Here is a 24,441-nt window from a genome sequence, read left to right as displayed (position 1 = left end):
TGTCTTGAACTTTTCTTATTTTGTCCAATAGAATCTCGTGGCACAGTGTCATAGCTGCAAAGTGGAATTCTATCCTCAAATTTCATAGGAAATAGTCGAACTGTACAATGAAAGATTATGCAAATCTTTAAGGAGCATCTAATCAATCACCGCGGTGTGAGAGGAATGCAGCCCATCGCTGAATTAGCTTCTGTTGGAATGTATTCATGTGTAACATCCCACTGACTGGATGACATCACAACAGCTCCAGGTCCTTGAAAGTCTTGAGGATGATTAGCTGAAGGAATTGGCTGTTTCTGCCAATCATAATCCGGCAAAGCTGCCTTTATAGTTCTGGAGATGTGAGAGAGAGGGAGGGAGGGAAAGACCGACTACAGCTAAACAAGAGGCACAGCAGCACTAGCAACAGCAGAGCAGGAGCAGCTGGTATTCCGGTGATTAAATAGTTCTCATAGCCTTTTTGCTGTACTCGGTCTGCTCCCTGGTGTAATTCTCGTGTCCAAGAAGGAAGCTGCATTTTAACGGTGTGCTGAACAGAGGTTTGAATCATTCCAGCTGGCTGCTTGTTTTGAAAAGGACAATGTGTGTATAAATAAAAGGACTCTGCTGGAAGAGTTCAGACACTAAGACTGGAGCTAGAGAGTGCTCTTGGAATATTGTTGAGGCAGATTGCATGAACTGAAAGCTCCTTCTAATTAACCTGGAGCCAAGTGAATCTGAATACTGGATATCTCATGTTCTAACACGGGATAAATTCAAGTTAGAAAAAGACAAAAGTATTGAAATGCTTCTCTAGGTAAGTTACTGCTTAATTTGCTGAAATCGAGGCGTGTATCATAAATGAATATGCGTTGCTTAGCTATGTAAACAAGTCGGACACAATAAAGTTTTATTTGTGAAAGATTTATGTAGAAGCAGATAATATTTTAAAATCAAATTCAATCTCCCTTTTCCGCATATGTGTGCTTACCTGTCATCATGCTTTATAGAAGTTATATTTGCACGTAAATAGAAAATACAGTCCTACCTAAAAAAAAAAGAGATACAACTTGATAAAATTTAAACAGTTGCCAAAACATTTGCATAGGAAATATCTTATTTGATAACAATTTTAGCCTTTTCATATTAAAAGCACCAATTTTACAAACTCAACATCCAAAGTTAACTGTAGGGTTATAAATGTTTTCCTAATAAGTGTTACTGAAAACATGGCATTCAAATTACCGAAGATGGGAACTCCTCTTCTTTGGACCTGAGATTTATAGGCATGCTCTGTACTAATGGTCTACTTTAGAGAAACAGCTGTCACAGACATGTGAAATTGTATGATACAGTCATAAATTGCTTATAAAGAAATAGGTGTTTTCCTCCTATCTCCTATTAGAAAAGAAAAATAAATTCTTAGAACAATATATGTCGTATGCCCTAAGCATAGTTTCCTAGGAGGACAGAAAGCTTTATGGTATACCACCAATTTCCTCAAGCACAGAATAAGTTGGAAAACAAGAAATGTTATTGGAATATGGTTTTACTCATTCTTTTCAATATTTCTTTTTGAGAAAGCTAAATAAGGAAAATTAAACCTTATTTTTCTTACAATTTGTCCTGATTAATAAAATACTATATTCTTCAGAATTCCTGTCATAGTTTTTTTGTGATTATATGTTTTGTTTATTATGATGTTAGACTGTGAGTTCTCATACAGCTTTAGAAAGTTTTAAGTTTATGTTTTATCATGTCTCTTTCAAACTCATCTTTGCTTGTTTTCATGTTGCCTTTTATCGGAATATTTTTCATTTGCACAGTTTCATAAATTCTTTAACATAAATTGCATACCAAGATACTGATGTGTTTCTGTAACTCTCAGAATGATTTTAGTTTTCCACTTTCTCACCAACAATGTGGTTAAAATCCTGTGAGGTTTCTGCCCCAAGAGGAAATTGATAAAGACGAAAGTTATTGTAATTGGTTTAATTTCCCCAAAACTAGGAAGCAATGAATTTTCCCACAACAATGTAAAGGTTTTTTTTTTTCATATCAAAAGAGTAATTTATTCTACTCTATTAAAAGTATGCCAGTTAGCCATATCCCAGTGTCACATAGGTTCTGTGCTGGTCATTTGTGTGCATGTGTGTGTGCGTGTGTGTGTGTGTGTGTGTGTAGCAAGTTTATGTAAAGAATATAAAGTCCACTGACTACAACAGTCTATGTTTTCAACTGGAATTCATAAAAAACTAACTAATTAATAAGCAAAATGTAATTGCCATTTACATTTATCTCAATATATAAATGGAAAGTTAAGCATACTGTTATTGTTGACATTTTTAAAAATAAGAAATCCTATGACAATACATTATGATGATCAATATTAACGTTTACATTGATAGACATCTCATAATAAGCTAATTGGGAAGAGTTTTAGAAATTGAATACTAAGCAGAATGGGCCTTTTAACTCTATCTGAATGGCACCTGGTCACCATTAAGACTGATACATAAAAACCCTTTGAAAAAGTTATAATATATATGAGTTACTAATATAACTTGAACATCACCCTTAGATCCAATTTAGAAACTCAGGCATTATTTTTAAATAAAAGGAAGGTAAAACCTCATGAAAATTTGAATTTTTTAAATTGATTAATGCAAATATATATAAATAATAAATAAAAATGCAAATATACATAAATTGCGTTTTGTTTTCTCCAAGATAGGCTTATTATTTAAGAAATGTGTCATTTTAAATATATTATCCTAAACATCAAAAGGAAGTATATGGGGACTATTTTTATATATAAATATATTAAGTCATAATTTGGAATTTCTATAATTGGTAATCAAAATAGAAACATATGCTCACGCTTATGTTCACCTCAGGAAAATAATGATATTTCATTTTTTATTTGAGATTAAAACTGTTATACCTATTCTTTCTTCTCCCAAAGAAAAGCATTCTACACTTGGATTTAAAATAAACTTAATTCAATCTCAATACTAACATTAGTTCTTAAAGGTACTAAATAAATATTTCTAACCCAGTAAAACAGTTGTCCCCAATAGGTTAAATGTTCATATGATCCCCTTGTACTTTCTGTTTGAGTGGAAAAGGGGCCTTTGGAAATAAAATCCAAAGATCAAACTTTGTGTGCATCATTTACAAGCAGCTACTAAGGGAGAAGAGAGAAGCATTTAGCATACTGTGTTCAAACTAGAAGATTCTGGCTGGTGCTGCCTCCCCAGATTTAGAAAGCAGCTGGGGAAACATAAAATAAAGCTAGAATATCAGCCCTGGCCGGAAGCCAAGACAGAGAAGCTGTGCACCCAGAAGGCTAATTCTTTCTGGGCTAAAATTCATTGATAATGCATTATGTTTACAGTCTAACCTGAAGTGTTATTTTTTTCTCCAGTACAAACTGTGGGATATTTAAAGAACAAATATATTTTCTAAGTAGAACTAAATTTTAAACTAACAAAGATTTCTTCTTTATTAAAAGTTGCTCTGTTGAAAAAATGCAAATAAGCCTACCAGAAACTCCTATAAAATACAGTTTATTCTCAGGAAAAGAAAAAGAAATAACGATGAGGTGCATCATCTAACCATGATCTTGGAGAGGCAGAGAGATCAGAAATGACGCATATGGATACATGCCAAAACAAAGAAATGTGAAGGTTTTATTAAAATACCTGGCCTAGTAAAATTTACAGTAAAGATGCACATACTAAATACTGTTGTAGCATATATCTTCTGAAGGTAGACAACAAACATAAGGTAAACTCTCATTATGTACCCCCAAATAGCTAGGAAAAAGAGAAACCATGTTGTCTGTTGATTTATCTGAAGTTTATAAAGTGAGATAAATGGGTCAGGTGTCAGACACAATGCTACCGCTTTCAGCTATCATGATAAAACATCTAGCCAGCCTTTTCTTTAACACTTCAGGAAACTTTCAGCTATGCTGTTATGCAGGCTGTTAAATGCACTATTTTTAAAAGTTATTTTCAGCAAGCTTAAGAAGTTAGAGGTGTTATTTGCAATGCAGAATGTGTACACATATATACAGGTATTTCTAATAGATATAGTTCTATTTCCAAGCTTTCTTTATCTCAGTTTTCTAAGGAAAACTATCACTTTCTAGAGGTGACAAATCTAAAATTTCTTTCAGAAATAATATTGAATTGAAAACAGATTTCCTCAAAAGCTAAAATAGTCTGAAAATGAATTCCAAACTCATCAATAGCCTCAGGCATTTCAAGGCAAAAATATTTTCTTGAAATGTGAATAGTAAATTACTCTTCATTCCAACAGGTAAACATGTTTGCTGATATAACTTAATGCATTTATTTTCTTTGCATTGTTATAGTTTGTCTATATTCATCAGTATTCAGAAAATTCATGCCATGAATTAGGTTTTAATAAAATAAACTACGTATGACAGGCTAAATAATGGTTTGCAAGTGACCTTTTGAGGTCATTTATATACATAGGCTATTTTAGATATATCTTTTAAAAGAGATAATATACTTCATTAACACTAAATAAATAGTTACGTTTAATTAGTTGAAATTTTGAAAAATCTGAGAAAAAAGGGTTAAAACTATGTCTGAATGCTTGAGAATATAATTTGATATTGTACTCAGAAAACAGAAGCGAGACTTTTGTTGAGAAACAAAAGTGATGACTCTAGTGAAGTATAGAATTGGGACTTCTGTACTAAATGCAATTTGTACTCTTTTTAGAAATTATTACTTTAAATATTTGAAGAGTTCAATGAAGAAAGCAACTTTTAGCAAGCTAATAAACACGAGTTTTATGTGCGGCCACATGCTTCATTTGTTCCCAAATCAGAGGAATTTCTCTATTTTGCAAATTCCACCATTAATTGAACTTATGTTGTGATTTATTTCAAATGTTCAACCTCCTTTTTAAAAGTCCTTAATGGAATGCATCGTCAACTATAACTACATAGAAGCTGAAAGTTAGTTTGGCCAGGTTCACTACATTCAAGTAAAAAGTAAATGGAGAAACGCTTCCTTAATCTCTTTTCATTTGCTCCTTTCTTTCTTCTCTTTCTTTTACTCATTTTTCTTATTTCCCTTCCCTTCCTCTCTCTTTCTTTTTCTATTCTTTTTCTTCATTCTTTTCTCTCTTCTCCACTTCTTATTTTATCACTTTTTCCTTCCTTCCTCCCTTCCTTTCTTCCTTCCTTCCCTTTTCCTTCTTTCCTTCCTTCTTCCTTCTTGCTTTCCTACCTTCCTCTTGTCTTTTTTCCTTTCTTCCTCCCTTTTTCCCTCCTTCCTTTATTTCCATTCATTTTTGCCACTTCAACTTACATGCTCTCTTGCATAATTGGAAAGCAAATCACTCATCTTCAGTATTGTAGCAATTATTAATCTAATAGCCTGGTTTGAACACAGAGTAAGTGGGGAAAATGAAGAGAAAAAGTGCGTTAAACTGCAATAAGCAATAGAGAAAAGTAAAATAGGGTGGGAGATTTATTTCAGAGAAATAGTGATGTCAACCTTAACATATGGGCTGTTCTTCCACCTATAAATTTCCATTTAATTTACTAAATTATTTAAGTGGAAATCTTTTTTTCCCAACACTCCCTTTTTAATATCAGTCACATCTTTTCCATATAGCAGATGCACCTTAGTGGTAAAAAATAAAATGATAATAGTAAATATAAATAATTATTCCTTAGAAATTTTAAATCCCCTAAATCATTCTTATATCTAGTAGTTTAAGGATATTAACATTCATAAGCAACCCAAAGGCCAACTGCCATGCTAGTGGAAGAAAAAGAGAGAAGGGAAAGTGATTTCACACATTTAGATGCTTTGGCTTGATTCCATTCCTGAATCAGAAATTCAATTGTAGACTGCTGATCCACAGAATTTGTCATAGTTCATCAGACATCTCAAAAGAGTTCTTATTCTTCTTGATGTACTGAATGGTCTTTCATGCCTACATAACAATCATTTAAACATCAGAAATAAATATAACATCACTAAAGATTAATGCAAGGAAAGGTAACAGATGCGGAGATGCATATGCTCCTGTGAATGCATATAACAGTCCTAATTCTATTCGTTACTCTAAAGTGCAAGTGAATAATTAGAATCAGAATTTAAATTTGGTTTCTCAATCACTCTTTCACTAATAGTTATGTTAATTCAATTGAGATTCCGTGTACTGTAATAAGTAAAATAAAACACAATCAATAAATTATACTACCAACTTATCTAAAGTATTATGGTTCCTGATAACACAGTTTTTGAAGTTTCTTTCCTTGAAACAGGACATTTTCTTGATATCCATAGAAATAATGCTAAAATTGATCAGTCGAGATTGAACTCAATTCAGTACTTAAATTACTCTATCTGTCTGGACATATTTTTCACCTTAGACAGAAAAAAATAGCTTTTTTACTTTTGCTCAATAATGTTCATAAAAATAAAGATAATAAATATTATTTTCTATTATTTTTAATATGTGTCAGGCACCATGCAAGTTACTAGGGTGAATAAAATAGCTCTCAGGAGGCTTATATTCTCATGGTAGAAAACTGACAGTAAATAAATAAAGAACCCGCAGCAGTGCCTGTGAGTGCTCTAAAGATAAGTCAAGGTGGCACATTAAAAGCTGTATGTGAAAGTGATAGGACTGGTCAGGAAATGCCTTTCTGATAAGGCAGAAACTCAGTAAATCCATATAAAACATAGATGTCAAATTGAGTAACATTATTATTTTATCTTGTAGAAAAATGTGATGAGGAGTAGCAATTTCTTGTAATGTGCAAGCTGACAAGCTGAATTTTGACTCTGTCTATTGATTATCCTCCTCAGGTCTGTGAAGTTGTTTGGGAGAATTTAAGATATGACACACTATTTAGTGTCACTTTCTCTGGAAAGTAGAAAAACTAATCAGTTTTAGAAAATAGAAGTCTCACCTTTACTTCTATTCTTTGTATTTCTAAGTATTAAAAAGTATTATGTGTGTAAATTATCTCAAATTACTGGTTTTTAAATTTTTTTCTCATAGACTGAAATTCAATGCTATTTATTTCCTTCTTTAATTTTATTTAGAGATAGGCTCTTGCACTGTCTGGCACCCAGGCTGGAGGCAGTGGGGCAATCATAGCATACTACAACCTCAAACTCCTGGGCTCAAGCAATCCTTCCACATCAGCCTCTCAAGAAGCTGGGACTATAGGTGCACACCACCTCACTTAGATAATTTTATTATTCGTATTTTTTGTAAAGATGGGGTTTCACCATGTTGCCCAGGCTGGCCTAGAATTCCTGGCCTCAAGCAATCCTCCTGCCTCAGCCTCACAAAGTGCTAGGATCATAGGCATGAGCCACTGTGCCTGGTCTCAGTGCTATTACTAAAACTTACGTAGCGGAGGAGCTGGCTCCCTATCTCATTCTCCCAAATTGGTGGTGGTAAGAACCAATATTCCAAAACATCACCCAATTGGCTGGAATGATGGACCTAACATAATGAAATAAAGAACGATGTAATTCTTAGTATCCATGGGTCCATCTGTGAATTCAACTAACTGAAAATGAAAAATATCTAAAAAATAGATGATTGCTTCTTTACTAAACATACGCAGGCATTTTTTCCTGTCATTACTCTCTAAATAATACAGTATAACAACTATGTACATATCATTCACATTGTATTAGGTATCATAAGTAATCTACAAATGAGCTAGAGTGTACAGGAGGATGTGTATAGGCAACATGCAAATACTATGCGATTTTATATAGAGGTTTCAGTATCTCTGGATTTCGGTCCTGGAGGGTTTGGGGGTCCAGGAACCAATCCTTATGACAAGAGATGACTGTTTCTTTTTTTAAAAATTTCTCTAATTATAAAATTACCTCAAATTTAACAAGAACCAAAAGTTTGATGACACTAATACAATGCTAATACAAACTTAGAATGCATTAACAGAACCATAGTGTCAACATCCAGGAAACAGTTGTCTGTGATCCTATTTAATACAAGTCTGACATTATTTGGCCTGTTCATCATCCTCGGTTTCCCAATGCCTCATGTTAATAGCAGTCTTCTATGACCTTCCTCTTCCCCGATGGTGAACCGGATATTTTTGCCCTACCCCCACACAGTTCCATCAGGGCACTTATTACCTTATGATGTAATTGCTGTGTGTGTGTCAGTGCTCCCCATTTATCCAAAAGCTTTTTGATGGCAGAAATGCTTAGAGAGTGCTTGACCAATAATCAATAGATACTAAGGGTTTGATAAATGTAAAATGTGAGAAGACATCTGGCAACTATGCTATGTGAGTAACAGTTGAAAAACACAGTGACAATTAAAGGAAAAAAGCTAAAAGGGAGCAGTATAGTTATCTTTATATATTGGATACTTTTTTATGCAAAAGGAATTTGTTTTATGTTATGTGGTGCTAGCAGACTAAGCTATGAAAGGTACGGAAGTTGTTTCTATGCAATGTCAGGTAAAACAATACTTCCTAAAAATCAGTGAGATTCTACTCAGTCAAAGCAACAAACACAGGCTGGAATGCTACCTGTCCAGAAGACTTTTGTGGAAGGAATTTCTGCCTTGCATAGAAAATAAATGCCGGCTACCAAGATTTCTTGTTGTTTTTCGTCGTGTCACTATAAGAAGTATGGACAAAGGTTTTAGAATGAGCACTTTGCCCACCTAAATCCAGCTCTAGCAGTTGGCTGGAAGACTGGTTAACATAATTCAAGTAAATAACCATTGGGTAAAATTACATAGTGGAAATGTATTACTCAGGATATGCCCTAGAGTAAAAAAGCACATTTTCATAATAGAATTATTTACAAGATGTACCATTTTATAAAGAAAATGAAATAATACATTTAAGTGAAAGTTTATTTTTTAATGTAAACATATTATTTTACTATTCTTTTGAGACAGTCCAAGAAAGATAACATGTCAACATTAGAGGAATGAATAAGAAAAATACTTTTGCTTTCCATAAACTTCTAAATTTTAAGGAATGCAGTGATTGGTTGACTTAATTATGATGGCTTTTTGTAGAAGCCTTCATGTAAACAAATGTGAATTAAAGATGACATAATATTGTGACATATTGGAAGGCAGGTGTTAACCTTGGTTTCCACCAGATCAGGATTCCAAGCCTTGCTTTGCCCTGACTCATGACATAACCTTGAAAATTCTAACTCTTCTCTGCTTCACCTTCATGATCTGGGATGGGGTAATAATAATTCATAGACTTGCTGAGACAGTTAAATGTAACAATAAGTCTGAAGTTTCTAGTACACAGTGGGAAACATGAGAGATTTTAAATTAATAGTATCAAGTTTTGCTTACATGTGTCAGTACTCTGACTTTGGCCTGCAATGCCACATTTTGTACTGATTTAAAGTAACCCCTGAGTGATTAGTATTGACTGTTCCCAATCTTTCTCACTTGGAGATAATGATCTAAGTCACCTTTTTCTACCATCTCTACTGTATTGTTGATCATATATTTTAATATTAATAACATTGAATCTAACTTAAAGGATCAAATTTCATTCACCAACATTTTAATGTGATTTATCATGATCTTGAATATTAACTAACGTTCAAAAATTTTCAGGAAAACATACTATATTCCAGAGAAAAAAATGTTAGAAAAAGGGGCCAAATAGTTTTCCTCTATTTTCTGTCACACTGGAGTAAGCAGAAACATGGAATTTGAAGAGGACAAAGACAAAGATTCAGAAACTAGAACTGGATAGAATAAAAACAAATGCAAATGTTTCTTAGTTGGTCTTCTGACCAACTGCTAGAGCTGAGAGGTAGGTGAAGAGAGTATTTATTCCGAAGTCTTTATCCACACCTCTTATAGTGACACAATGTAAACACAAGAAACCTTCCTGGCCACCATCTGTCTCCTACTCAAGGCAGTAGTAATTTCTTCCACAAAAGCAGTTTGGAAAACATAATAAGCTACTTTAAATTACTAATTACTAATGTTAACCTAGGCTGAAAGTAAAAAGATATAAACTATATTCTACGTTTTGCCACAAATGTGCTGATAAATTTTAAATCGATCTCATGGTTTCCACATGTAAAACAAGACCGCCTTCACTCCTATTCTTTGTTTCCCCAAAATATATTTTGAACATAAACACAATATTTCACGTTTCTAAATCTCCCAGTATTTTCCACCAAACAAGTTTGCTAAGTGAATTATTTTGGTACAATGTCTAGTATTCTTTTAAAGGATCCATAAGTAACTATTGTGATAATTCTAGATGCCAGTCATCAAGTATTAAAATAGGAACATCTCAAGAAATATTGTTTCTGACAAGTAGCAGAATACGTGAAATCACTCCAGATATCTTCTCTTGAGTTTTTATCATGCTTTTCTGATGTTTGAGAACTGTGTAACCTGGTTTAGTTTTTGGTGGGAGAATAATATCCTATACAGGATATATTTACATGTTACTATCCACGTTATTTCTGGTTTATGGCCAAGTTGGCATTTAATTTGTTAATATCTAAAAGACAAAATAACATAAAATAGAAGGATATTAAATTAAAAATAGCAGGTTTACCGGTGAAATTGAATGGAGTATGCCTCTTATGATAAAGAATACTCCAATCATTTTGTGTGTTGCGTAAAATTAAGAACTCTCTGAAGTAAATAAAAGGTGGAAATCATCACTATAGGGTTTATTAAATATATAGTTAGAAAATAATCAAAAGAAAATATCAGTATTTCCTGTTTCAGTAAGATTCTTTATAAGTCTTGAGCACAGCAATGAAAATTTTACTTCCTGATATTTAAGGTGCCAATATAGAGCAGCGGCAATGAAAGAAGAGATTTATAATTAATTTAAAAATGTGGGTTCATATTAGCTGTTTAACAGTGGACTGGTCACTTCACTTCTTTGGGCATTAAATTCTTCATTCATTCATCCCTTGAGTTCTCTGAATAATAATTTTGATAATTAAAATTTAGAGCTTTTTGTATTATACATTTAAAGTGACAATTTAGAGTTTGTTTTCCGTCACCAGCAGCACAAAGTCAGAATGTCACATAGATAATTTCTTGATAGAAAGGTAACATAATGAAAAACATCTTGCTAGACCTTTCTGTAAACTAGATAATAGACTCTTGTTACATCACCCGAAAATGATCCAAATTTTTGGACAGCATTAATGTATTTACTGTAAATGTCTCTAGATAAGAAAGTCAGTGGGGCTGGGAGCAGTGGCTCACATTTGTAATCCCAGGACTTTGGGAGGCTCAGGCGGGTGGATTACCTGAGGTCAAGCGTTCAAGACCAGCCTGTCAACATGGTGAAATCCCGTCTCTACTAAAAATACAAAAATTAGCTGGGCGTGGTGGCAGGAGCCTGTAATTCCAGCTACTCAGGAGGCTGAGGCAAAAGAATCGCTTGAACCCGGGAGGTGGAGGTTGCAATGAACTGAGACCGCACCATTGCACTCCAGCCTGGCTGACAAGAGCCTAACTCCGTGTCCAAAAAAAAAAAACAAAAAAGGAAGTCAGAGGTATATGGTATAGAAGTGACTATTGACATTAATTTTAAGAGATAGTAATCTTTTGTTACATCTGATGCAGGCAAATTCCATTTATGATGATGGAAGTGACTGCTTACCTAAATTCAGAAGCAGAATAATTAAAATATTACAAATATAGCTTCTAAGAGACTATGGATATTAATGTAACTTCTGAATATAATTGCAATACTATTAGTAGCATTAAATTTACATTAAAAAATAATGGAAAATTTGATATTTTAATAACTTGTGATTTCTTGAAATTAAACTTTAATGTTAAATATTAGGCAAAATTATTTTTCCCTCTCCTTTATTTATGTATAAGTCAGATAGCAAATTTCTACATTCTGGTTTCATTCACTTGTCTCTGTATCTTATAGTTTTCTTGCCTGTAAGAACACAAGGGTCAAATGAGCATTTTATGTTTCATGGATAACTGCTTCCATGATTGTCTTCTGAGGCAATTAGCAAGGATGCAAATCAATACTAAATATAATAATGGTTTTAATAATGATTATTGAGCTAAAACAAAGCAATTATCAGTTGATGATAATCATTTTATTGCTGCTGGCTATAAGTTGATTTAACTTAAGTGTACAGAAAAGTACAGAAAATAAATACTCCATTGTAATATTAAGGACAAAGTTGATCATGTCACTCACCTGACGTCACAGATTTGTGTTTTCTCTTCTTTTTCAAGTCTCTCTTTTCTCCTCAAAATCTAAATCCTCTCATTTTTTAATGACTAAAACAATTTACATCCCTTTCCAACCCGTCTCCTAATGACATCAGTCCATGGGAATTTCCACTCTCTCTGAAATCTCATATCACTTACAGAATTCTCACTTGCTAATAAGCATATATTCCTCACGATAAAAAGTTTTGTATTCCTATTAACTCTTTGAATTCCTTTTCTTTTTCTTCAGACTATTCTCCGCTTCTTCACCACCACTTTGTTTTCAACTCACTTTAACCTTTTACTTGACTTCACTATACCACTGGACTGCTTTAACACCACCACCGGTATTCTCTTGATTGACAAATTCAATATCAATTTTGTGTTGTATTTCTTGACTCATAGTATTCACTTTTTATCACAAATATTTATTTTTATATTATTTATGTACAGCTTCTACTACCCTCTTCCACCAACACCATTTATTTAGTGTTATTTCCTAAGATTTTCATGGCAAGCCTTTATCATCTTACCATGCACCCTGTTCCTTAGTGTTCTTACTCAATATTAGGGTTTTTTTTTTCTATCCTTTAACTTACACTTCCTGCAAAGAATTTAAATTCCATTTCTATTATTCAGCAAACTAGTGGACATTTCCTTTTTGATATTTCACAGACTTTTCAAAAACGATATATTATAATTTACTCATTTTCTTCTCACACTTCTCTACTTCTAAATAACTTTGTATCTTCCCCACTATTACACTTATCTTGTCTTATTGCAATTGCCTTTTTATGTCATAGAATATGTCACAGAATAAACTTCCATTGCTTTTGAAGAGTAGAGATAGTGTTTGTCAGATGGATAGTGCATCTGGCTATTAGAGAGCATTCAATCAGTATTAAATGAATGACTGTGAAAGCCTGAAGTCTTTGGGTGATTTTTTTTTCCTCTACATCCAATCAATCACCAAATCATGACACTTCTATTTCTTATGTGATGGGACAAAAATAATTCATATGAAAATATTCACGACCTTGTCTCTTTAACAAACAACATAACCATCCACCATTTTTACTTCCCCTTAAAGATAAGGGCATCTTGCTTTCTGAATGTGAGGTTAATTATCAATACAATAGGAACTTAAAGAAAGGAGGGCAGATCACGGGGGAAAAAAAAGGAGTGAAGCATTTGGCAGAAACGAAGTATTGTAATGAGAGGATTTCCAGAAATCCTCCCTGCTTTGGGGTGCAGGGAAATTGAAGAGTAGAGAAACAGATATTTTAGAAGTGTCATTTTGTCTTATGAATCAGACTATTTAATGTTATTAAGGAAATATACGTGAAGGACAGAATTCCTTTTAAATAAAGTATTGTGGCTCTTAAACTGTGCTTCTTAAGTGTATCCTACTGTGCATGTGTAATAGTAGCCCACATAGGGCTACAAATTTATAAGAGCTAGAAAGTTATGTATAAATGTCATGAAACAGCTTGCTCTTTTTTTGAATAGACTTAGCTTTTTAGAGCAGTTTAAGATTCCCAGCAGAAATTGAGCAGAAATTACAAAGACTTTCCCTATTTCCCTATGTACAACTTTTCCCATCACCATCTCCTACAATCAAGAAACCAGTACCGACATGTCATTATCACCCCAAGTCCATAGATTACATCAGGGCACACACTTGGTGTTTTATATCCTATGGGTTTCAACAAATGTTGTATTGTCATTACTTTTTAATTATGTATTAATTTTCATAGTATTAAATAGAAAAATTTCACTACCCTAAATATCACCTGTGTTCCACCTATTCATCCCTCTCTCCCTGCTCCCAAACCTGTGATAGCCACCGATCCTTTCATTCACTCTATAGTTTTGCCTTTTCCAGAATTTCATATAAATGGAATTATACAGTATATAACCTTTTCTGATTAGATTATTTCACTTACTAATATGCATTTTATGTTCATCCATGTATTTCTGTGGCTTGATAGATCATTTATTTTTAGAGCTGAATGATATTTCACCGTACAGATGTACCAAAGCTTATTTATTCATTCACTTGTTGATGAACATTTTGGTAGCTTCCAAGCCTTGGCATCTATAAATAAAGCTGCAATAAAACATCTGTGTGCAAATTTTTGTGTGAATGTAAATTTTTTAACTCATTGAGTAAATACCAAGGATCATGATTGCTGGATAATATGACTATGTTTAGCTTTGTAAGAAACTGCCAAATTGTCTTGCAAAGTGGCTGTATCGTTTTTCACTCCTACCAGCAATGAATGAGAGTACCTGTTGCTCTATGTCCTCCCCAGAATTTAGTGTTGTCATTGTTTTAGATTTTACCCATTCTAAAAGGTGTGTACTGGCATTTCATTGATACTTTAATTTGCAACTCCCCAGTGCCATATGATGTGTACCATCTTCTCATATGCTAACTGGCCATTTGTATCTTTTCATTAAGGAGGTATCTATTTAGGTTTTTATTTCCCATTTTTGAATTGGGTTGTTTTTCTACTATGGAATTTTAAGAGTTCTTTGTATATTTTGGAAAACAGTTCTTTATCAGATATGGCTATTGCAAATATTTTCTCCCAGTTTGTAGCCTGTCATCTTTCTCTTCAGAGTGTCTGCCACTGAGCAAAAGTTTATTACTTTAATAATGTTAAACTTATCCATTCTTTCTTTTGTGGATTGTTCCTTTTGTGTTGAGTAAAAAAATTATCACCAAAATCAAGGTCATCTAGATTTTCTCCTATATGATCTTCTAAGAGTCTTATGGTTATGTATTCTACATTTACATTTCAATAAATTTATATCTACAAATAGTCTATAATTCCCTTGAGTTAATTATTAAAAAGTTTGTAAAGTATGTGTGTAAATCACTGTTTCTGCATGTGGATGTTCTGTTGTACCAGCAGGGTTTATTGAAAACTGTATCCTTTCTGCATTGCATTACCTTTGTTCTTTCGTCAAAGATCACTTGACATCTGGGCATGGTGGCTTATGCCTGTAATCCCAGCATTTTGGGATGCCAATGTGAAAGGACTGCTTGAGCCCAGGAATACAAGACCAACCTAGGTAACATAGTGAGACCACTGTCTCTACAAAATATATATATAAAAAAAAATTAGCCAGGTGTGGTGGCACATGCTTGTGGTCCTAGCTATGCAGAAGGCTGTGGTGGGAAGATCACTTGATCCCAGGAGGGCTAAGCTGCAGTTAGCCATGCTGTGATCATGCCACTGCACTCCAGCCTGGGTGGCAGAGGGGGAACCTGATTAAAAAAGAAAAAAGAAAAAGAAAAAAATTAATTGATAATATTTTTGTGAGTTTATTTTTGGGATCACTGTTCTGGTTTGTTCTTTCATTTACACCACAGTGTCTTGATTACTATAGCTTTATAATAAATCTTGAATCTTGAAGTTTGTTAGTATCTATCCTCCAACTTTGTTATTCTCCTTTAATATTGAATTGGTGACTGTGAGTCTTTTGCTTTCCAAATATACTTTGCATGTTCTTTTTAATCCATATTTTCACTTTTAAGTCTTCCTCTGGACTATTGTAACTAATTATTAACTGTTCTCCTACCTGCTGGCTTTAATCCACCCTCTTAGTTCCTCAAAAGATAACTTTCTAAAAGGCAGTGTTTACCATGTCAGTCTTCACATCGAAGTATTTCAATAGTTGTCCAATTTTAAACAAATTTAAACTCTCTAGAATTTGAATAAGATCTTTTTATCTTCTATTACCTACCTACCTTTTCAATCCAACTTCTTGCTACTCCTTTGTAAAGAGAGATATAGGAACTAGAAATAAAAGGTACAGAACAGAATAATATTCCAGATTCAAAGAGCTTGCATTTTAATTGGAGTGATAGACAAGAAGAAACGTAATATTATGTATATGGTGTAATAGATTGTTAGCATTACACACACAACCAAGGAGGGTTTAGGAAGTGTAAGGAGGGAGCTTGCAATTTTGCACTGGGAAACCGGAAGCAGCTTTACTGAGGATATTACATTTGAATAAAAGATTAAAAGAAATGAGGACATCTGCCATGTTTATATCTGGTTCACAAGTATTCTAGGCAAGAAGAAACAAGAAGTCCAGAAGCCTAGAAGTACATATATAAAGAACACAGCATGTTTGGAGAATATAGAGAGGCCCAGTAGGGAAGGTGTAGTAGAATACTTGGTAGAACTGTGTGGAACACTCTGTGAATTTGGCTGTTACTCTAAGTAAAATTAGGGCCGATTTTGGTAGTGGGGAGTTGATCAGAGGAGAGACATAACCTTAATTACATTGTAAAATGAGAACCCTGGTCAATGTATTGGAAAAAAAAATGATGTGGAGCAAGGGCTTAGGCAGAGATCAATTAGAAAGAAATTTCAATAGTCCAGTGGAGAAATAATGCTAATTTGTACGGAGGTGATAGCCATGGGAATTGTTAAGATATGTTCGGATTCAAGATATATTTTATAGGTAGAGCCAATGAATGGGATGCCTGGTATGTCTGATGGGAAAGAAAGAGAGGAGTCAATGGCCAGCCCCAATAGAGATAGAGAGAAAGAGAGTTCCTAAACAAATTAAAAAATGAAGCATCATTTACTTATATGGAGAAACAGTGGGAAGAATAAGCTTAGGATAAAGGAAGATATCAGATAATCAGATTTGGTCTCATTTAAGTTGGAAATGCCCATTAGATTTCCAAGTGAAAATATCACATATGTGGTTAGATATACAAACAGGCGTTGGTAATATATTTAGCTGGAAGAGTAAACTTTGAAGTCAACTTTATCAATAGTACTTAAAACTAGAACATTGTAAGATATCCCAAGGAAGTGAATATAAATAGAAAAGAGTAGAAGACTAAAGAATAGGCCCTAGGGAACTTCACATTTAGAAGGTAAGGATTAAGAAAAAACATAAATTGTGACTAAGTCATAAAGAAACTCAAATATACGATTTCCTGGAAGCTTATTAAAGATAGTTTCTGTGTGGTTGAGGGGATGATCAGGGCTATAAAATGCTGCTTATAGGTAAAGTAAGATAAGATGAGGAGCAAAAATTGATAATTGGATTTTACAACATGAAGTTTATTGGTGACATTTATAAAATAAATTTCAATGAAGTCGTGATGGTAAGCCTGATTGGAGTAGGTCCTAGATAAAATTGGACTTAGCATTTCAAACAGTTTTGCTCTAGACAGGAACAAAATATAGCTATAGATTGTGAAGTAAGTGAATCATGATAAAAAAGAACAGAATGCTTGTGTTAGAATGGATATTTTAGTCGAGAAGGAAAATATTATTGCTACATGGGAGTGTGAAAACTATTACTGGAGCAATATCTTCAATGAGTAAGTGACAATGCATTAGAACTGGTGAACAAGTGGAGGGTTGTCCTTAGCTAGAACGGATAACTCATCCTAAAGAGAACATACACTCACATAGTGAATAAGTGTTTAATGGGTGCTTATGAAAATCCTTGTCTGCTTGCTACTGTGCTCTCTATGAAATAGAAAGCAAGATTATCAGATGAGAATAAGGGAAAGGAAAGAAATGTTACAAGTTTGAAGATAGAGAAAAATATGAAACAGTCATCTAGGAGAAAAGATAGTTAATGAACTAAAAAGAGATAGCAAGACTTATCCCAGAATTAAATGCTCATTTGAGGCTATTGATCATGAATTTAAGTCAGTTGAGTAATGTTCTACCCATTATCAGAATTGCAAGTGTAGATTTGGTGGACAGTGGGATTTATTCAGTTTTGTTTTAAAAAATGTACATCATGAAATAAAAGAGTGTAAAATGATTTGAGAGTATATAAAATAGAATTAATATAATAATTGATTATGGAATTTAAACTGGGTAAGGGGGATTGTGAGGCCATGAGACAGAGAGAGTAAAGTTAAAGGATAAAAGACTTAAAGAGTTTAGAGGTTTGAAATATTGTTGATGTTGGATTAACAGGTGAAGTGAGCGAAAGAAATAGAAGATTATGATTGGATAGTGCAATATATGAAATATTATTAATTGCTTACTGTTATACAATGATTAATTATAATGAAAAGACCTAGCATATGACTATGGGGCTTGTTAACAATAGTAGGGAGAAAGAAAAAACATTTAAGAGGATGCATAAAACCTCTATAGTGTTGGAAGGATCATCCATATGGATATCTTCATTACCAATAATTACTCATGAGTACTTTTTTAAAAGCGTGAGAGTTTTCTAAAAGATAAGATTTTCTAGGATTAAAGGAGTTTAACCCAGGTAGTAGTTGGTAATTGCTTTAAGGAGAAGAGGCAGGTGGTATGGTTTGATAAGATGAAAAGTTAGAGGATTTTAGGGAGTAGAAAAGAAAAATAGGCTATTAGTGACAATGAGAAATAAAAAGGACATCTAACCAATTTCCTGACCCAATAGTAGACTAACTGGAAGAGAAAATATATACCAGAGAGCTCTGAGGTCCTGAGGGGAAAGCCAGATTTCAGTTAGAGCTAGGAAGATGAAGAAAACATTTGGAGAATCATTTCACCATGTAACGAAATACTTTTTCTGATGATTGACCATGATTTCTGCTAAGCACACTGAAGGGTTTCAAGAAAAAGAGAGGGTAAGGAATAGGATCACAAACAATATTCGTTAGGTGGATAAGGAAAGTCCTTGGAGTGCTGAGTGTCTTTGGTAACTGATATGGCCGGAGATAAATGGCATAATGAAGGAAGTTGTGAGGCTCCTGTTTGATGAGTTAAGACCTGAGGAGCCCAATACCTATAGCAGTGATCATGCTGTAAGATTTGAATGAGGTGGGAACATGCAAAGAAGGGCTGGAATTCTTGGTAGACAGCTGTCTCTGACATTGTGTTGGGAGAGTTGATGAATTTTTAAAAATTCGACTAACTTTGCAATCCACAGATAAAGTATTAGTTTGTTAGGGCTGCCATAATAAAGCACTAAAACCTGAGTGCCTTAAACAACAGGAATGTATTGTCTCACAGTTCTGGGGGCTGGAAGTTCTAGATCAAAGTGACAACAGGGCCATGCTCCCTCTGAAAATGGTAGGGAAGGATCTGTTCCAGACCTCTCTTCTGGCTTCTGGTAGTTCTTGGCTTGTGGCATTCTCCCAGCGTGCTTGTCTGTCACATTTCTCCCTTCTATAAAGACAGCAGTCATATTAGACTAGGGACCTACCCTACTACAGCATGACCTCACCTTAACTAATTACACCTGCAACAATCCTATTTCCAAATAAGGTCATATTCTGAGATACTGGGGGTTAGAAAATCAACATATTAATTTTGGAGGGGAAATAATTCAACACATAATGGCTGCTTCCAACTTTGTCATTATGTTTTATTCTTTTTATAGATAACTGGCTTTGTTTATGTTTTGTTTAGAATTTTTACATCTTATATTCATGAATTATGTTGTTTGTAATTTCTTTTTTTGTATTGTCTCTTATTAGTTATTACTATCGACATCATGTTAGTCTTATAAAATAAGGTTGACAGCTATTACTCTTACCATTTCTCTGAAAACAGATTGTGTTAGATTGGAATTACATTATTCTTTGAAGTTTTGATGAGATCGTCTGTTGACATCAGTGACTGGAGGTTTCTTTCTGGAAATATTTTTGACTATTCAAATTCTATTTTGCTTTATTCATTTTGAGGCTTCTCTAAACCTTACATTTTAATAAAGCAACATTTTATAGGAACTTTGTACACGTAATTGCATTTAAGATTAAAATATTTAATAACTTTATTAATAATTTCCTTTTTTTAACATCTGAAGTAGATGTAGTTTTCTTTCTCTTTTTCATTTCCATCAGTTATGTTTGCTTTATCTTGTTTTATCTTCATGTCAGCAGAGGTTTGTCAAATTGACTAGCTGTTTTAAAAAAACCAGCTTCTTACTTTATTTTTCTCTCTATTGTATTTCTTATCTGAATATCTGAATGTGTTCTGCTCATCTTTGTTGTTTCTTTCCTTCTACCATCTTTTTATTGTTTTATTGCTTTTTCTAGCTTTTTAAGATGACTGCTTACATTATTAGCTTATTAATTTTCAGACTTTTTCAGGTACATACTTCTAAAACTCTAAATGTGTTTTACTCATATCTTATTTATAATTGTTTTTAATTATGTTTCTTAAATTTTAAATACAGGAGCATTTTCTAGTTATGTTGTTATTAGTTGCTGGGTACATGGCATTACAGTCATAGTGCATATGCTCCATGTGATTTTTAAAATTTGTTGAGACTCCCTTTGGGGCTTAGAATGATTTGTTTTTGTAAATATTCCCAAATTCCCTAATATTTTACAGGTCTTGAGAATCATATTTTGCATATGTCTTTTAGACCAAATTTGTTAGTCACATTATTTAGGTCTTCTTTATTCTTTTTTTTTTTTTTTTTTTTGAGACGGAGTCTTGCTCTGTCACCCAGGCTGGAGTGCAGTGGCGTGATCTCGGCTCACTGCAAGCTCTGCCTCCTGGGTTCACGCCATTCTCCTGCCTCAGCCTCTAGAGCAACTGGGACTGCAGGCGCAAGCCACCACGCCGGGCTAATTTTTTGTAGTTTTAGTAGAGATGGGGTTTCACCGTGTTAGCCAGGTGGTCTTGATCTCCTGATTTCATGATCCGCCCACCTCGGCCTCACAAAGTGCTGAGATTACAGGCATGAGCCACCGTGCTAACGTTCTATCCAATTTATTATAAAATTATTCTTGAGAAATGGTATGAATTCTTACTCTGTGATTGGGAATTTATAAATGTTTTATTGTAGTTCTGACTATTTTTGCTTTGTAAATTTGAGGCCATGATATTGGATGCATACACATTTAAATTTTAATGTCTCCCTGGTGAATTGAACTTTCTATCATCACAAAACAATTTCTGCATATCTTTTTCATGATTACTTTCACCCATTATTTTACATCCATTGTAAACAGCATATACTTGGATTTTTTCAATCGGCAAACTTTTGTTTTTGAAAGATAACTTAGTTAATTTACTTTTAACATAATTACTAACCTAACCAGACCGATTTATTTTGTGTTTTCTACTAGTCTTATGTGTTGTAGGTTTCTACTAAATTTTTTTAATTGAATATTTTTCTCTTATTTTATTTTTTCTCCACTACTAGTTTTGATGTTGAAGAATATACATAGATAGGTATATTGTTTATTAGTTTCACTAGAAATTACAATATACACCCTTAACTTACCAATATGCGAAGTTAACTGATATTATGACCTTCCCAGAAAATACAACATTTCTAGAACATTTTACTCAATTTATTCCCTTAGTACTTTTATACTATTGTTCTTATTTATTTCAATTATTTGGTTTTGATTTTAATCCCTCAAGATTTTATTATTACTGTTTCCTATACTCAAGTTCGTTTAGACTAACTCACATTTTACATTTTTTTAACTTCACTTATATCCAGCAACTTGAACATGCTTCTTATGTTTGAGAAATTCATGATTATATGAGTTTCCACCTCATTTACAGATATCAAATAATTGTTTTCCAGCCTCCCTCACAGCCAAGTCATGGGCATGCCTACTGAAAGCAGCTATTCTGAAATACCTCTAGCAGATTTTGAATCAGAAGCTAGTGAATGAGGGAATAAGTGGGTGCAGAAAAAAATTCCTTTTAGGTTGGGGGTCTTCACCTACATCCATATTTTAAGGACACCAATAGCAGTGGCACTTGAAGAACTCCCAGATCCCAGTATTGCCCAGGCTGGTTGTGCAATATTCGCTCTATGGCTACTTTTCAAAATGGACTTTTCTTATATTTGTGTGTGTGTACGTGCCCTTAACCATAACTTCAGTAGAGTAGTGTTACTAAACCTAATTAAGGACTATTTTTTGAATTACATTTAATCATCTTGATGTTTGCATTCCAATTATATAGTTTGCATCTTACAGTGTTATTTAGTACTCGTTTATGACAAATTCTGTGATAGTTACCAAAGAAGCTTTGTCAGTACCAAAAAAATACTTTAACAAATTTTAATCACTTATTTAGGGAAAGCAACTTTGGAAAAGATTTCAAAACATGAATAAAAATAAAATCTATTATATATATGTGCATTTTACTCAGAATGATTAATTTGAGTATACTTCATTGCAAGCACAACCTCCTAATGTTACATTATCTTTCAAATCAGCTACAAAACAACTGCATATGAACATGTATTTTTATGAATTCTCATGTAAATGATCAATTACAATGGAACCACATAATGTGACAACTCTAAGATAACCATGAGCAGTAGAAGTTGGTATCCAGAAAGCCTAATTTACAAATAAATTATAATGCCATTCTAAGTGGAAATTGTAACCACAATTTTAAGTTATTTCAAATATAGCTCTTATATTTTTTCTTTCTACCTCATAATTGAGAAAAAGAGTAGATAGAGAAATAATCTAAATCATGGTGTACACATTTGTCTTTTGTATATAAGTTGTTCATACTGTTCATTTTATGTTGATTTTCTATTCTTAAAAATAAATGATTAATCCTTTGAGCAGATTCAAATATTTAGAAATTTTGCCATTTCTTATAAATGAAATTATCACACAGGCATGTTTGCATAACAGAGAAATATAAAATGAAAAAGCAAATTTATTTTGCCAAAACAAAGGCATATTATTGTATATACTTAAAATAAAATAAATATAATACTAGACAAATGTTAATTTGAAACAAAGATGTATCAAAAATTGTTTTAGATATATATGAATTGTAGATATTGTACCTCTCTTCCTTTCAGAAAAAGATTTAGATCTTAAAAGTTCACAAAAATTAGCAGCACATTTAACAGAGCTGATGTTTTATTTTTTCTTCTTTTGTGCACAACAGTAACAAAAAGATGTATATTGAAAAACATAAATAAAACTTCAGAAGCAGGGAACCATACAAGCAATATAAAAATGGCTGTTCGTTACAAATGTGAAGAAGATAATTGATTAAAATGTATTTGCTGTGTAATTGTGGCAAAATTAGTATTTTAACATTGAATCACTGATCTTTCCCTGATGTCAACAGCACGATGCTCATCCTGAGAGCCCAGTTACCTATACTCCCTGGACTTATCTAGTTAACACTTTCTTTAGTTTAGTAACCTGTCAATGGAGAACAGGTGCTGTTGGCCTATTTTTTGCAATAAAAGCAAGAGTATATTGCCCTCTAGTGTTGAAAAAGTTAGGAGACCAAAAGAGTGTTCAGAAATACCCATTAAAAAAAGCAAATTTTTTATTTTCTCCTTTCACATAAACATGATATACCGATAGACAGGTTATTATTTCCTAATTCTAGAAAAACAAATATCAAATATAATTAATAAGCCTGTTTTATGGCCTCTGTTATAAAAAATGGTGACTGGATTGAGAATAAATTATTTCATTATATTATGTTATCTTTTTGTAACTTAATTAGATCCTTTTTCACTTTACTTTTGGCTAAGTATTTTACAACTTTAGGAAATATTCATTCCTTATAATACATTATCTTCTATCATTATTTTGGATTTTTTAAAAATAAAAATTAGATGTAAATATCATTTTTAAAAAATGTTTTAAAGTCAAGAACGTAACTCTGTGGAATAGGTTATTCTATTGGTAGAGGTACTTTATAGGTCCTTTATAGCTGGGTTTTGTGCCTAGTAAAAATATATATTTCCTTCTCTGAAATACAAGAGAAAGGATTGAGTAGTAAAAAATTCATTAGAAAAAGTCTTCTAAAAATGACATAAAAAATTAATGATTGAGGTAGAAATGATATATTTATCATTGTATTTAAAAATAATCAACTGAGACTTTTAAATAATACTGCAATAATAATACTGCATGTTACACTTAAAATTGGTGAAGACGGTAGATCAAATTTTGTGTGCTTACCAAAATATAAAAATAAAATTGATACAAATAAATACATAAATTCTGCAGGGACATATACCAATATTAATATAATCCAGATTTCTCCAGACCTACATATCCTGTGACTACAAATGGGGTCTGGTTGATAATAAGTAAACTTAGAGATAATTTGGTGAAATTGATTTTCCAATTTTCAAAACTTTAGGCTTGATTCTGAGATCATTGTTCCAATAAAAAACTATTAAAACATTATAACATTGAACATCAATTTAACTGACTTACTCAAGATTGTTACTAATCTACTGTGT

At 33.0% G+C, this 24,441-nt stretch overlaps 1 protein-coding gene across 1 annotated transcript in view; it reads left to right on the top strand.

The window, feature by feature from the left end:
- The first annotated feature begins 382 nt into the window (after positions 1-382).
- The window catches only part of LOC129035136 (bifunctional heparan sulfate N-deacetylase/N-sulfotransferase 4), a 291,019-nt gene continuing 266,960 nt past the window's right edge, over positions 383-24,441 (top strand). The window contains exon 1 of the mRNA XM_054485287.2: positions 383-796. The gene's annotated coding sequence lies outside the window, so the exon portion shown is untranslated. The remainder of the gene's footprint in view (positions 797-24,441) is intronic.

This window comes from Pongo pygmaeus, chromosome 3, assembly GCF_028885625.2.
Source record: "Pongo pygmaeus isolate AG05252 chromosome 3, NHGRI_mPonPyg2-v2.0_pri, whole genome shotgun sequence".
NCBI lineage: Eukaryota > Metazoa > Chordata > Mammalia > Primates > Hominidae > Pongo > Pongo pygmaeus.
The sequence above is the reverse complement of the archived record's forward strand: the minus strand, read 5'-3'. Positions and strand labels throughout refer to the sequence as shown.